The sequence below is a fragment of the Gallinula chloropus genome (genome assembly GCF_964237585.1).
Source record: "Gallinula chloropus genome assembly, chromosome: 2".
NCBI lineage: Eukaryota > Metazoa > Chordata > Aves > Gruiformes > Rallidae > Gallinula > Gallinula chloropus.
Genome location: NC_140086.1, coordinates 162,443,062 through 162,457,196, shown reverse-complemented (window position 1 = coordinate 162,457,196; position 14,135 = coordinate 162,443,062). Strand labels below are relative to the sequence as shown.

General features: G+C 50.1%; 1 protein-coding gene across 1 annotated transcript in view; it reads right to left on the bottom strand.

Annotated features, from left to right (window-relative positions):
• PTH1R (parathyroid hormone 1 receptor) overlaps positions 1-14,135 on the bottom strand; it is a 121,749-nt gene that overhangs the window by 101,043 nt on the left and 6,571 nt on the right. The window lies entirely within an intron of this gene.

Here is a 14,135-nt window from a genome sequence, read left to right as displayed (position 1 = left end):
CTGGTCCAGGTCCCTGCTGTGTTCAGGCACCCAACTCCCACACACCCCATGCTCTGCAGTGACATTATGTGCCTACCCAGAAAGCCAGAGCGTGAAGCCTGTATAAACACACCATCAAACACCACCAAACACCATAAACACAATGAAGATTACAGGGGGTGACTTGGCTGGCCTACTTTAGCTATTTCACAGGGCTCCAGTGATGCAAAGCAGCTGTCAGCTTAGTTGTTCTCATGAACAACTTGCATTAGCCCAGCCTTGCACTCCTTGGGTCTGGGCATACCTTAGAATCCATGGATCACACCCTTGATGCACTTTCTCCTGTGGGCAAGACATTCCTTATCTTTCAAGAGCTCTGGAATTTGCTGGAGGTTTTGAATCCTCATGACTGCATCACATTAAATGCTCTGTTTTCTTGCCTGGGAGTTGGCTTGTCTCTGACCTCTGTCTGAAGGAGCCATGCTTGGTTGTGATACCCTTGATCTTGAGTTCTAACATCCTGCCTTTGATTTTGGCCAGCACCACCAGCTTCAGATGAAGGCAAAAGAAATTTCGTGGTGCACAGCTATTAAATAGTCTTCTGCTGGAAGAACCTTCTTGACCTTTATTTAGAGCTTATCTCCTGAAGCATCACAGTATAGATGACTTCCCAAAAGTGTTATTAGTGATACTTCTGTCTGCTTTTATGCCCACACTCAATTCTTTCTCTAGCCTTGGCCATAATGCAAGGAGTTCCACAGATGAAGGAGCTACAGCAAGGAGTTCCACAGATGAAATGTGCATTGGCATAGGAAAAAACAGCACAAGGGAGAGGTATTTTAGCCTAGACTAGACTGGACTAGTTAATTTGGAAGCCTTCTCACCCAAGGACTACCAGAGGATGCTGTTCTTAAACATTCAGAAGTTTCATAGGCTTTTTCATGAGGAATAAGAAGGCACAGGAGGCAGTTTCTGGAGAAAACAAACTGCTACCCTGCACAAACAGCTCATCCTGCTCAGCTGAGCAGGAGTCTGAAACAATATCCACGAGCACTCAGATACAGGGGGAAAGGGAAGATACTTCCAAGTGGCTGCTGAAACCACAAAGCCATTGTGCATAGTTCCCCCTTGTAATGACCTCTCAAACCCATTAACTGTGATTCTTTTACACCATCCCTCCTCCCATCCCGGGGTGATTTGCAGCAAAGGCAATGAGAAAGCAGAAAGCTTCTCTGGCCAGACTCCATCCTCTAACAGGAGCAAGGAAACACTGGAGAACACCAGCCCACATCCTTGTTTCACTCCCCAGATCATCCACTATTGCTCTGCTGGAGTCAAACACCTTTGAACAGGAGCTGGCACAGATACACACCTCTATATATGTGATCCCATCCATGCTGAGGATCATTTACAACTGAAAATAAAGAAGCCCCATCTGAAACCAGACACTGCATCCACACAATGGATTTTGAAGGGGGAGGACAGGAAGGTGTTATTTTTGGCTGCTTGCCTGCAGCAAAACCAGCCACCACTCTAAAGCCAATAGATCTGTATTAGTGACTCCTGTGGGAGGCCCAGGCTAGAGATTTACATCAGCATTTGTAGGACAAACACATTTTGAGGCCACAGATAAGAGTCTGTTGTGGTTATGCTTATCTCCGTGCAGGCTTGCAGCAAAACACATCTCTCCTCTGAGGAACTTATGGCTCAGGGCCCAGGAAAGCAGGGTATGAAGTTGTTTTGGTGATAACTCCCTCAGATTGCAGTGAGTACCTAGGTGCTTCGAAAGCCAAGCCTAGAGAAGCAAGCTGGACAGAAGGATAGAAGAACCAAAAAAGGAAGGGGCTTCTCTCAAAGTCCCTCCAGGGTGATTGGCAGAGCCAGAAATAGCCCACAGGTTATTTTGGTGCTGAGCCATCACCATCCTCAGCCATATAAAGGTTAAACATCTAACCTAGTGTGTTGTTCAAGGCTTTTTCTGTAGACCACAATGAGAAGCAGGAACAACCAGCAGGCGATACAGACCACCTTCCATGGGGTGAGAGGAGATGGCTGGCTGACAGGCTCTAGAAGACACCTCAAGAAGTTATTTTTAAAGGCTGGGTAAGGTGAGGTCTGAAGATCAGCAGAGGCCAGCAGCACACTCAAGTCTCCACCTAGGCTGGCGTTCCCACATCACTGTCCACACCAGCCATCAGCTGACAGTGTCTTGCTAAGTGAGCCCCAGTTTCTCTACAGAAGCAGAGTAGAAAGTAGCATTTTTAATTTAAAATTCATCAAATCGTGGTGATCTGAAGAAAATAGTGGTGGCTAAATTTTTCCTTGGCCACAGGAATGTGGAAACTATTGGCTGAGCAGTGGCTTTCAAGCCTCTCATCTGTGAGCCCTTCAGAGTTTCTTGGTGGAGGTGTGGACCTTCCATCCAAGCTGCAGAAGTTCCTGCTGCAGCGGATGTTTTTCCTTCTGGTCTTTGAAATGAGTAGATTTATTCACAAACAGATAAATAGATGTTTTCTGGTGCTTTTTTTTTTTCCCCAACAAAAGGATTTAAAAAATTTACTCAAAACACACCATTAGGTTTGAAAGCTGATAATGGATGGAAAGGAAGGAAAATAACCCACCTTGACACACTCCTGGGGAAAGTGTATTGGCAACAACCACTTGCATTACTACAGGAGCTCTGGGCTTTGACATGGAACTGTCCAGAAATTACTACAGCCTAATCTCCTAGGCCAAAATCCACCTCACATACCTGTGCTGGCTTAGGGTGAGTCCTTCCAACTTAAGCCAACAAAGACAAGCTCTGCTCATGAGGGGTGGTGCACCCTTTCCAGGTCTCTGTCTTGATCCCCTAACAATGGAGGGGAAAATCATAGAATCCCAGACTGGTCTGGGTTGGAAGGGACCCCAAGGATCCCAGAGCTCCAACAGGCAAGGCCACCAACCTCCAGGCCTGGAGCTACACAAGGTTGCCCAGGGCCCCAGCCAACCTGGCCTGGAACACCCCCAGGGACGGGGCACCCACCCCCTCTCTGGGCAGCCCCTTCCAGCCCCTCACCACTCTCTCTGCACAGACCTTCCCCCCAGTCTCTCCTCTCCCCCTTCCCTCCTCCAGCTTCACTCCAGCCCCTTGTCCTGCCAGTCTCTGCCCTTCCCAAGAGCTGATTCCCCTCCTGTTCCTGGGGTCCCTTCAGGGACGGGGAGGCTGCACTGAGGTCCCCCCACAGCCTTCTCTTCTCCAGGCTGACCCAGCCCAGCTCCCTCAGCCTCTCTCCCTAGGGGAGCTGCTCCAGCCCTCTAATGATCCTCACGGTTCCTCTGAACCCTCTCCAACAGTTAAAATCCCAAATCTTGCTTTGCCAGAAGCAAGGAACAGAGTGTTGAGTGCAACTTGATGCCCTGCAGTAGCTCATTTGTCTCCAGCTCCTGCTCTGTGGCTTCCTGCTGGTCCTGTGCCATGTCCACTTGCCCTTGGTAGATATCTTGGACACCCTGAGTGCCTCTGGATGATTACAGGGGGCAAATGGATTGAGCCAGCAATTCCTACTTAGAGTGGACTGAAGTTCTCCTCAGGTTCATTGCTGTGCTGGCTGGAGCTCCACAGACAAATTCAGACCAAAAAGTCCAGGTAGCCACCTGGACATCTCAGAATAGGCAAGGGGAGTCTTCTACTCAGGATGCCCAGGGGAAGGGGATGACAACCCTGGGCCAGCAGCCTCTGCCTTGAAAAGCTTCCAGCTCCAACAACCAAGAGGAAACAGGAGCACTTGGGAGGAGAAAGCAGCTTCCTAAGTATCCCCCTGTGGGATGCTCTCACAGCTACTTGCAATCCCTGAACCGTCTCTGCCTTCCTCAGAGGCCACGTTCAGCTCTCAGGTTCTTACTGTGAGTCACGTTCAGGACTCCCTTTTTTAAACAAAAACCCAAACAAGCCAAAGAAATAAATAAAACCAAACCTAAAATGCAGGGGTTTGCTCTTTCCAAAGGCCCATTCCCCAAACCTGAACAGGAAACCTTCAGTGTCGAGATCTCCTAACTCTGAACATCACAAATGCAGCAAAAAGACCAAATCACCCCCAAAACACCAAAGAAATGAAACCAGTTTTCTTTTAAGGCATTTGCAGAAGGACACCTATTCACACACAACCAAACCAAACCCCAGCAGGTCCCAGAGCAGTAAAAACACAGGAGATTATTGTTTTAATTCAATTTGCCCTGCTGCTTTCCTCTACCACTCAGTGACTGGCTGGAAGATGGACATGGAGAAAAGTTAAAGAGCTTTTACTTTCAGTTACTCCCCCCAACTCTTTAGACATCTACTTTGTCAAACTGCTTCCAGGGGGTGAGTTGCTGGAGGACACGCAGGAGTAAGATAGTGGCATGGACCCTTTAAGTACGTGGGTTTCTAGCCTTGCATTGGGACTGCAAGTTCTCACTCCTCTATCTGGTGTTTTTTAAGCCTGTCTTTGAGCTTTAACTTCTGTGTTGGAGAGGGGGGGACAACTCACATTTTAAATAAAATCATTTACCTGCCATATCTGCAGAAAGAAGCTGGAGATCAGCTCCAGAAGCTGAAGAGTTAACTCTAGAGAGCCAGAATAAGGGGAGGAAAAGGAAGAGGAATAAAATCTTTCCCTTTTTGGAAAGCTCATGCTGTTTAAGCAATTGTCATGGTTTTGGGAATGGTTTCCACCTGTAATTATTCACATGGGTTGCTACAACAGGGTCTCCCTCTCTGCAGCAGTGGATGCTACATTCAGCCCTCTTCTATTAGAAGAAAGAGATGCCCATTGTACTGCACAGGCTGAAGGAGTTTGGGTGTTTTTTCTACACTGCAGAGGGAAAAAGACCTACAAAGTCAATCAGTGGAAACAACTGGCAAAATAAATTCAGAGCAGACAGTGTTCATGGAAACTGAGAAGCCTTTGAGACCATCCTGCTGATCCCACCAACCATGAGTCCACAAACCCAGTCTTATTGTCTTAAAAACAGGAAGGGTGGCCTAAAGCTCACTGTGGGTAGGAGATGCAACTGTAAGATGACAAAAATCAGAAACAGGTAAAGAACAGAATAAAAGAGGGGGAAAGATGCAGTGCTAAGTCAGCAGGCCTGGCCTTTGCCTTGGAGGGTGGCCTGGCACCTCCTCTTTGGAGGTGGCTGATGGCTGCCTAGACCACAGGCAGAAGAGCATGTGCCAGTTAGCACTGCTGGTCCCTGGCAAACAGACATGGAGTGGGGTGCTCTGCTTCTGTCTGACCCAGTGATTCAGCTCACCTCACTGCAGATATCCATGGCATCATGAGCTCACCACTGTGGCTCTCCCAAGAGTAGAGCAGGAATCAGCAACGCTGATTTCTTCACTCCAAGAAGGACCTAGAGGTCCTGGAGCGTGTCCAGAGAAGGGCAACCAGGCTGGGGAAGGGGCTGGAGAGCAGCAAAGCTTGCGAGGAGCGGCTGAGGGAGCTGGGGGTGCTGAGCCTGGAGCAGAGGAGGCTGAGGGGAGCCCTTCTCCCCCCTGCCCTGCCCTGCCCTGCCCTGCCCTGGCAGGAGGGTGCAGAGAGGTGGGCGATGGTCTCTGCAGCCAGGGGCCAGGAGCTGGGAGGAGGGGCAATGGGCTCAAGCTGCCCCAGGGCAGGGTCAGCTCAGCTGGGAGGGCAAAGTTCTTCCCTGGCAGAGTTGTGGGGCTGTGGCACAGGCTGCCCAGGGAGGGGCTGAGTCCCCAGCCCTGGGGGTGTTTAACAGAGGGGAGATGAGGTACTTAGGGATCTGGTTTAGCACAGGATGGGAATGGTTGGACTCAATGATCTTAAAGGGCTTTTCCAACCTTGCAATTCTGTGGTTCTGGGATGCTGTGGTGTGTTTTATCTGCTCCCATTTAGCTGCCTGCTGTAGCATCTCTCTGCTTGCTGTATCTCTGTTGCCTACAGATGAAAACTGGGTTCTCTCTCTCTCTTGGAGAGGTTGTGGCTTCCAAATGCAGGTAAGATCCATCTCATCTGACTTCCAAGCAAGCCTGACAGTGTCATGGTCAGCCCCATGCTTGCTATAGGATCTCCTGCCTCTCTCCAGCTCAAGCAGCAGAAATGGAAGGGAAGACACAACTTCACATAGCTTTTTCAAGGGCAGTCCTCAAATGTGGCTACACCCTGGCTGGTACACCACTGCCTTCATGTGACTTGCCATAGCAGATCCCTCGATCTTATCCCATCCTGTGAGCTCATCCATGGTGTCCTGTCATGGGTGGGGAGAAACCAGCATGGAAAGCTCTGCAAATTGCTTGGGTGGACCAAAACCTGAGCTCCTGACAGCTTTATTTTGACTTTATAACAATTAATAGAACCTGAAAGCCAGATGCAGCTGAAAAACTGTTTCATGGAAAGCAAAGCCCCCTCAGACACAGGGATGATGAGGGGGTCTTGTCTCCTTTTGCTTCCCCTCTTCCCAGGAACAGGAATCCTATTTATTTCTCTCCCCAGTTCCTGGCCCAGCCTTTAGGCTCCTGCCTACCCACACTCCTCATCTACTTCTCCTGCCTGGTTGGCGTAATTAACTTTCATGCTCTCATACCCCTACTTTTCTTGCCAGTGCTTGTGGGAAGGGATGAGCAGCAAACTCCCTGCGCAGAGGATGCAGGAGACAAGGCGAATGAATGCTCAGCAGGCAGCTCGTAAAGCAGGCAGCTCTCTGACTTCTGCAAGCAGAGCAGGCAGGAAACCCACCAAGAAGGTTTCTTTCTTTTTCTTTCTATTTTTCACCCCCCCCCCTCTTCCCTTCTCCTTTCCTTTCCTGCCCCCATCAGCAACCGCCTCCCAAGCCCGTCCCCCCAGCGTCCCTCCCGGCACCCTGCCTCCTGGAACTTGCTCTTTCATGAGCAGTGTGTGGTATTATGACTCCGGCGATGCTGAGCCCTGCCAGCACGCCTCAAACCACAGGTATCTGACCCTGTCCCAAGCCCCATAACACTGATTAATGTCCTGATTCACAACCAGATAGGGTTGGCCACAGCCGTGGCCAAGCTGGGACACCACCCCACTCGTTTTCTCTCCCCTCCTCCTCCCTGCAGACCCCTCTCTCATTGCTTGAGGGGAGGGGAGGGGGGGTATCCATTCCAACCCCCCCTACCCTACCCAGCAGCAACCACGGGAGCTGCCAGCAGCGTCTGGGAGCTGTGCATGGTCAGGGTGCTGTTACAACAAGGCCAGCTCTGTGATTACGGCACATTAAGCCCTCAGTGTGGTGCAGGCAGCTCTGGGCCATGACGTTCTCTCAGCTCCAGCCATTCAGCTCTGGCATCGCCCTCGTCTCCTCCTTTTGCTGGGGAGATGCTGGGAGGGTTTGACATGCTGCTCACCTGGACCTGAGGGTAGCCATGGCCTCAGAGCCACCAGGGAAGGAAAGCTGTGGTGGCTGTGCATGCCTCGGTGGGAGGCAGAGAGGAGGGAGGAGGAAGTTCCCCAGACTGAAAAGCACAGGGGTACTGCATGGGGGGGTGGTGGTGGGAGTCCCAAAAGAGCCTTTTTTCAGGGATGTTGATGGCTTGGATGTGACAGTAACAGGGATCCAACCAGGACCTGTTGCAGTGTGGGTGCCCTCCCATGGGACCACAAGCACCAGCTAATTAATTCTCTGGGAGAAAATATATCAGCTGGCTCCTGTTCTCTGTCCCCTTTGATGATGCCCACATCCATATGTCTACAATACCTTTTTCCCAAAGCAGTGTGGCCTCATCCAAACCATTACCTCTAGATGAGGTACTTTGAGATATGGTTTAGTAGAGGACAAGTATGTTTAGACTCGATGATCTTAAAGGTCTTTTCCAGCCCAGTCATTCTGTGATTCTGTGATCTCCTACAGCCTGTAATACACCAGAACCGTGTCTGAGTATTATTTGGGGTGGTACAGGTGGGTAAGAGCTAATGCTGGGGAGAGTGTTGGCAGTAAAACATCATGGAGGATGGCAGTTCAGTACTTCATCCTTGGCCTGCCTATTTTTTATTGGTAAAGGCAAAGCTCTGTCAGATGGGAGCTTCTTTTGGCAGTGCCAAAGTTGTGTCTGTCCTCCCTTGGCCATCCCCTGCCCGGACTGGAGGAACAGCCCTGATCCTCAATGCTTTCTTTCCCTTGGCCAGTTCAGAAAGACCCTCTTGCTCCATCCAAGCAGTCCCTGCCCTTAGGGTGGGACATGTCCCCTCCCTGTTCATACCCCTAACCTGTTCCAGGGCTCAAAAACCCACTCAAGACTTTAAGCTAAGGCCTTGGATCCTCCCCCAAACCATCTTATCTCTTGCCATCTTGTACCCAGGCCTACTAGACCTCTGTGCACACCCCTTGGGTTCTCACCCAGCAACAATGTTGACAATTATGATGAAGCAATTAAGCAATTTGGCTACTTAGCAATTACAGGTGGGATGGGTGATTCATCTCCATATCTGCAGGAACAGGAAAACTGGCGAGCGGAAGGGTGCAGGGATCCACCTGGTCTGTCTTCTCCTGCTCCACCTCAGGCCTCTCCTCCACCCAGCTCTGCTCATGGGATAGCAGTCTGTTCTCCCTTTGGCTTGGCCATTGTTCTGCTTATCTGGGTAACTCAGAGCCCTTATCTCCCTAGGAAGTGCTGAGTCAGGTCAGCCAAGCACATGCCCGCACTGACCCCTACGGAGATCCTCTTTGTGTTCAGACTTCTTGGCACAGACCCAGGGATGGATCCTTACCAGGATGCAAAACACAGGCTGACTCTGTTTCATTTTCACCTGATGAAGCATGCTCCCCTCCCCCTGCTCCTCCATAAACCTGAGTCATCTTTTTGCTGATGACAGTAAATTAGGGGTGCACAGTAGCTGTGGCTGTGGAAGGCCTGATTTACCACTCTCAAGCCTACAAAACATATGCAAAATACACTTAAAAGTTCAATTTCTTGATCACACTGACATTGTCAATGACACCAAGGGATGCAAAGGCAAAATCAGTACAGAAATTTTTGGTGGGGTAAGAAGAAAAAGCAATCATCTCTTTGTGCAGTCAGCTTTTAAACACCAATGCTAGAATTTGCTCAAATCTCCCAGATTCAGACATCATGATTTGGCATCCTTTAGGAATGGACCCAAAATCCACAGCTGAAGCCAGCTCTGTCCTGTGGTTTGAAAGAACCCAGCCTGCCAGCATGTTTATCATCCTTCCCCACCCCCACCGTGGCCAGAACCAAGAGCGATGCTCCCCTCCTCCCTGCTTTCAGACCCCTCTCCCCAAATTGCTCTTGCTTTAATGCTTTCAAGAAGGCATTCATTGCACAAGGCAGCCAGCCACAAAAGAAGCTACTGAAGCATGGCTGAACATGGTTTGGAGAAGCATCTGGAAACTGGGGGCTTGTCATCTGATCCAGATCTCTCCATTTGCAGAATTCTCTCCCTTTCCCGTCCAGATGCAGCCCAGGGCCAGGAGACCAGGACCAGCGTGTGCCAGTTGGGCTTCTCTGATTTACCCTCTGGCTCTCTCCTTATTTCCCTGCAGTGATGCTGATTGACATCAGATGAGATCCTCTTGGCCCTTCTGCGCTCCACAGATTTATGCCAGCAGAAGGTTCTGGCCCCTTGAGCTTTGTGGTTTCTGTGATGAGGTTAAAGCAAATCACAGAGAAAATCTGATCCCAGGAATGAAAAAAAAAAACCCCACCAGCAACACCAACAACAAAAAAAAACCCCACCCCCAACCCCCAAAACAAAACAAACATGCTTCATTGTGGTGGTGAAAGGCTGATGGGAGGAACACCAGTCAGGGTGGGAAATGAATTGGAGATGAAGCTGGTACTCTGCAGTGGGATCATATGGTGGGATGCTCTGAGACTGTTTAACAATGCTATGGGGTGAGTCAGAGCCGTATGGTTTTGCCCTCATGCTCACTTGTATATACACACATGCAGAACAGTGTGGTACTGACCCCTGTGCCTTTGTCAGATGAGGAAATGAGACCTCAATGCCCACCCAGGTTCTGTGGTCTCAGTCCTGGATGATCTGTGGTGGGATGCTCTGCAGCCGAGCCGGCCCCTTGACAATATGGGGCAGCTCAGAGATTCCTGAGCACCCAATTGCTGACCTCTGAAGCCAAGCAGGGGAAATCAGCCCTATCCTGCTTTGTCCCCATCCAGCCTGGGTAAACAGCCCTAGTAATTTAACATGAGTGAGGAGAATCCACGTCTGCATTGGATACGGTGCGTCAGACCCTCTGACCACAACCGTGGCTATTTACACTGGGAAAACGTTTCCACCTCACTGTTTGTCTTCTTCTTTCTCTCTCTTTTATCCTTTTCTGGGAAGAACAATAAAAATCATAGAATCATAGAATGGCCTGGGTTGGAAGGGACCCCAAGGATCATAGAGTTCCAACCCCCCTGCCACAGGCAGGGCCACCAAAACTAAATCATGTTTCCAAATGCACAGCATCCACCTTCACTTCCCTCAAGTCCTCTGTGCATGTTAAAGAGCAAGAAATGCCTGAAAGCATGTGGAAAGTCAATGGGAGAGCTAAATCTCAACTCCTGGGCTCCTCTCCTTACTGGATTGACCATATTAGAGGAAGCAATTCAGTGAGCAAAACCTTGAGGGCGTTGGGAGAAAACACAAGCTCGGAGAAAATCTCCGGGATACCAGCTCTGAGAGGGTAAAAGTTGATGGTTCTCACTAAGCCAGCAGTCCAAGGTTTTGAAACTGTATGTGTTGGTCATCTCTTAGCAGGTCCACATCTTATTTTAATTTTTTTTCCCCTGTATTTTTATGGAGCTGAGAGGAATTGCTAACGATGAAATAGCTCCACTACAGGATGTTGTGTTATTGATCTTACTCTTTGAGTAGGCTGAGAGAAACAAGTCATTTCACAGAATCACAAGGTTGGAAAAGACCTTTAAGATCAGCAAGTCCAACCATTCCCATCCTAAGCTAAACCAGATCCCTAAGTACCTACCCTTTTTTTAAACACATCCAGGGATTGTGACTCAGCCCCTCCCTGGGCAGCCTGTGCCACAGCCCCACAACTCTGCCAGGGAAGAACTTTGCCCTCCCAGCTGAGCTGACCCTGCCCTGGGGCAGCTTGAGCCCATTGCCCCTCCTCCCATCTCCTGGCCCCTGGCTGCAGAGACCATCGCCCACCTCTCTGCACCCTCCCTTCAGGTAGTTGTAGGTGGGGAGAAGGTCTCCCTTCAGCCTCCTCTTCTCCAAGCTAAACATCCCCATCTCCCTCAGCTGCTCCTCATAGGATTTGCCCTCCAGCCCCTTCCCCAGCCTGGTTGCCCTTCTCTGGACTCACTCCAGGACCTCAATATCCTTCTTATGGTGAGGGGCCCAGAACTGGACCCAGCACTCCAGCTGCAGCCTCATCAGTGCCCAGCCCAGGGGCACAATCCCTTCCCCAGACCTACTGGCCACACTATTTTTGACACAAGCTGGGATGCCCTTGGCCTTCCTGGCCACCTGGGCACACTGCTGGCTCATATTCAGCCTGCAGTCACCCAACACCCCCAGGTCCTTCCTTGCAACCACTCTCCATAGCCAGCATCTCAAAGCTACTCTAACTCTGATTGCTCAATGTCTGAAAGGAGAAGAGGTTTGGGATGTAGGAGCAGAGAGGAAAGTCAAGGTAATGTTGAGGCAAGGCTGTGTCTAGACAATCAAAGTGGGACAGATGGAAACAGCATGTGAAGTTCATGGAAATCAGCCCAGTGGTTCCACTGAATTTTGGATGCTGATTCCTAACTGTGCAAAACAAAAGAGGTGCCTGGCTGTTTGCTCTGGGAGAAGATCAGGCATTGCCTAATATGTTCTAACTCACAGCATCAATGAATTAAGTACTCTGCAGGTTGGCCTATTGTTTCCCAGGGCTGAGCAGTGTCAGAAGCCCCCAGCCCCACTGTGTCACTGCATAAAGTGGGCTAGAGACCATTCTCTGGTCTTGTGGGTAAGGGAAACGTCACTGAAAGTCAGTGACATGGTCTGGGTGCATGAGCCAGAGCCAGCCTGGTGTTCTGATGGGCTCCCATGTACCTACAGGGACTGGTCTGAATATGGGCTGTCATCAGGATGGAGAGATGGAACAGGGGAAAACATGAAGGAAAGTGAACAAAACCAGGTTCAAACGATGCTCCTGGCTCCATCAGTCCCAGCCACCTTGGGCAGAGCAAGGCCAAGATGCCTCCAGCTTCTGAAACCCTCCTTTACCTCCTGAGCTAAGAAATGCCCCACTCTCTGTTTACCAGCACTGTTCCTGTGCTTAGTGGGCTCACAGCTCCTCTGGGATGCTGCACTCCCTCAAGTGAATAAATCAAGCCATTGAGATGACAGCTAAATAACTTGCTAGTGTTCCTGAACAGCAGCAGAGTTCCTCAAAGCACCACTGGGTCTCAGTTCATCAATCATTTCTCCTTTGCTACGTGCCCAAGAGGTGGTAGCTTCCTACCATCTGCTTACAAAGTGCAAGCATGAAGTAGGTTTTTCATCCCACTCCCTTTTCTGTTAAAACATCCAGAAAAATGTAGGTCCCAAGCCAGAGTTCAGGGAACAGGAGGTTTCCTAAGGACACCCAGTGACTTTCAAACCTGCCGCTACAGATGCAATTGAGGCTGCTTCTTGCCCTCAGTGTGGCAAGACCATGGAGAGAAATACACTGAAATGCTTGGAGTGAGGGGAAGGGAGGCCAGGGTGGAGATAACATCAAGGAAGCCTGATTAGCACCGGGACAAACGAGATAACCAGCCTGCCTTGTGTGCTGAGGCAGCAGCTCCTGTCTCCATCCCTTGCCCCAGACACTGATCTAGGAGGTCTTTTTTGAGCAGCCAAGTCTTCTTGTGATGAGCTGCCCTTATCTGAAGAACAGCTGATCCTCGAGGTCGTTATGGTGGAAAGACTCAAAGACACCAAACACCTTTAGAGACCTTTTATTCTGGTCAGAGAGGTGGGCTAGGGCAGGATGGCTGTGCTGCCTAGTCCTGCTCAACACCTCCCTCAGCTTATACGTAAGGGTGATGGTCTGGCTTGACCATTTCACTGTCCCTGCAAGCAACACACCAAAAAGCAGGCAAGTGAGCACCAACTGTGAGGTTCTGGATGCTAGAAGTCCCTGTTTATGTCTGTACTGCTAAAGACAAGCACTGTCCTCTGTCCCTGAAGTCAAGTGGCATGGCACATCTACATGCCTAAACTCAATTTTTCCCTAAAAATAGGAATACCAACACCCCTGACCTATGCTATCCTGCACCACCACTTGGAACCATCTGCAGGACTCATCTGCTCAGATGACAACTCTGCCAAGCAGAGTGCTAATGATTAGATGGTGCAACTGATGGAGGGGTGGTAGCTCAGCCCCTATTGACCTCAGCTGCTGGCCCCATGGTTCACATTGCTGTATATGTATTTATTGCCAAGGGACAGGAGGAACAACAGGGATGGGGTGTGGGGTCTGTCAAACCCAGGATTTGGGTGGCTTTATGCCAAAGTAACATCACTGTACAACCATGGTGTGAGGGCAGACCTTCATGTATGGCTGCTCGTTCCTTCTTGTCCCCACCTCTGTGACCCCATCTCTCCCTCACGTGTCTTAGGGACTCATCAGAGCCTTTGCTGTGCAGATGCCATTCACTGACCCAGCAACAGGTCAGTTTGGTGCCAGCTCAGTGAGCTGAATCAGCTCATGGAGGGGTGGAAATGGTCAGGAGGGAAGGATGGAGACAGGGACACAGTCCCTATGATGCTGGAATGCCTTGAACCAGGGATATTGGGGAGGTGAGAGGGAAAAGAGGTGGAGAAATCCACTTTCTGCTTTGGTAGGCAAAGGGAAAAACATGTAGCCAGAAAGATAGGCCAGCCTTGCAGAAGATTTCAACAACCAAACCATCAGCTGAATGCTGTGAGAGGAGCTCGTGTTGCAGGAGGCTCAAAGTATGACCTGATAAGAGGGAACCATCAGTCCAAATTTTTCCATTCTTGAAAATGAGGTTTCTGGAAGTCAACCCAGCCTCTGAAGGAACAGGGAAACACTAAAACACAGAGCCCCTCCAATCACCAGCAAGGGTCAGCCTGTCCTCAGTGGAAGCACAGGGATTAATGCAAAGCCAGGTGCACCAAGCATGAGTCAGGATGTTTTCTTACCAGGACACAAGGCAGCAAAGCTCAGTC